Below are 2538 nucleotides of genomic sequence, written 5' to 3' on the forward strand. Positions count from 1 at the left end.
AAGAGAGTGCTAAAATTCATATTGATTTAATAATAGTATATTAATTTGTTGTTGGATTAATTATTTGGTCTCTCATGTTCTTTCACTCCGAATTATGCATGTGGCTTGAACTTTTTACATGTCCAAATGATGAAAGATCATTCTTAATCTGTTTTAAGAACAACAATTGTAAATATTGGCGTGTGTATTTGATTAGTTAACATGTATGGTATATGTGATGGTCCAAGTGCAGACACAAGAAAACATGGTTGCAGGCACATTTTGCTACTTTAACAGAAGTGGAGAGCTGATGAGATGAATTTGTCTATTTGATTTGGAACTGTAACACCATTCAAAAACAAATTTGGTCGCCCAATTTGATAGCACCATTCCTGGGATTCCTCATGACCAACCCCACACACACACACACACACAAAATGAAATGAATAAATGGTGGCCCTTCAAGTTGAATTTTATAGCCCTCGCTTGCTAGCTATCTCCCACCATACATACTACTGCCCTATAATCACGTGTGCCTTCCATTCTGAATCCAACCCATTATGTTTTTCACCACCAAAGAGAGATTCACTTTTCTTCAAGCATTTGAATCAGAATCAGTTACACATACACATCAAATGGGAACAAAGTTATATAGTATTGGTTGATTGTCAAGAACCACTTAAATTTGTCTGTACCAAATATGAAACCTATGTGTTCCTCTGGTTTTTTCATTTTTGTGAAATGGTTTGTCTTATAGTGAAGTTGTGTTTGGTCACATTAGGACTCCCGTGAGAAAAATGTGCATTTTATGTACTACTTGCGGAGGATATGTACCCCCAATACTGTTAGTTGAGTGTGTTGGCTCTTCCATCCTAGTTGTAGCTGGCATTGGGTTATGTCATGCTTGTCCTTCGGTTGGAATTGGATGGATCATTTTCAAAAGCCCAATAAATAAGTACTCCTATTGACTAATGCCCACATAGCATAAGCATGATCTCTCCGCCCTAAAGGCAGGTTGAATGATCGATTTTTTTTAAAAACAATGTTGTGTGCGTGTGTGCCTTTGCTTCCGAGCGTGACGTTTGGCATAACACCAAATTAAGAATTAGACCTGATTTTAATACTAAATGTAATTGTTTGAATGATGTTTTCACTACTTTAATAAAGTTAGCATTCAAATTTACAACTAAATTATAATTCAAGACAAGGTGGGGAAGCAACAAGATGACATTAAAAGAAGAAGAAAAAAATCCTAATTTTTGAGATATATATACATAGTAAATTTGGTCTATTGTGATGTGAACGGACATAATATAAAAAGTAAAATTATATTATCTAATACTTCTTAATTTGCCGTCAAAGGTTGATTGCGTTGGTTGGTGATCAATCGCAGTTGAGAGGCACATGGAATGATCAATCGGCTTTCTCTTATATCTTTGTCTTTCTTTTTCTTTGCCGCACAATCGCACACACATAATATGTATATATGGTGGTTATTTTTTGTTCTAGCTGTAGGCCCACCTTGCATTAATTTTGTTTTGTGGCTGCCGTTGAACTTTGTCACTTTATGAGGCCTAATGGGCTTTGGGGGTTAACATCATGTTTCTTTTTTTTTTAAATAAAAAAAAAAAAAATTCTTTGGGGTTTCTTTCAATGTCTTGGATTTTTAAAAGAATAAATGGAAAATATAAACTAAAACTTCACTATCTTGCTATCTGTCTGTACATATATATGTATCTATCAGTATGTGTGTGCGTGCATGAATATGTATATGTTATGTATATACAATATACATGTATATAGGTAAAGTATTGTGTGCTGCTTTGTTAGACGTGACATTCTTGTTACCATTCTTACAGAGAATCTCGAGGATCTCTTCTACATCAAAACCTCTCTGACACAAATTTTGTTTTTTGTTTTTTTCGCTTTTGACAAAAATCATATACTCATTTGGCTCTATAACAACCGGAGCCAATGAACTTTCACAGATTACTTGGTGTTAAAAATTAACTATTTTAAATGATAAATTTTATTGCTATATAAGTTTAGGAAAATGATGCTTGCAAAGAAGGGATAAATTGATTTTTTTTGATCTAATTCATGTGACTCTCTATGTGAATATATCATGTCGCAATATTTAAAGCGATAATTATTAATTTTCTCTCTTTTCAATTTTTTTACAATTTTTTCTTATCTTCATCCCAAGAGTCACATATATATATATATATCTATACTACTAATAAAAGTGGATTCAATATATATATTTATATACACTTTAAAATACTTATTTTAATTAAAAAATATTTTAAAATGATTTTCACGTACCATTTTCATCTCTTACCAAGGGACGCAAACTTTGGCAAAACTTTCACTTCTATTGGTTCTATTATAAGATAGGATATCTGATATGAAATTTAAACATTTTTTTATTATTTATATATATTTTTAACAATTTTATATTACTTTGTATTTCAAATAAAACAGTGAATTAATACCTTTTGGACTGAATTTTTGTTATTAATAATTTAATTTTGAAACACGCAACGTTTCATTATATTG

Source organism: Cornus florida, unplaced genomic scaffold, assembly GCF_030987335.1.
Source record: "Cornus florida cultivar Cherokee Brave unplaced genomic scaffold, ASM3098733v1 CherokeeBrave_3.0.0_Hap2_Chr02, whole genome shotgun sequence".
Classification (NCBI taxonomy): domain Eukaryota; kingdom Viridiplantae; phylum Streptophyta; class Magnoliopsida; order Cornales; family Cornaceae; genus Cornus; species Cornus florida.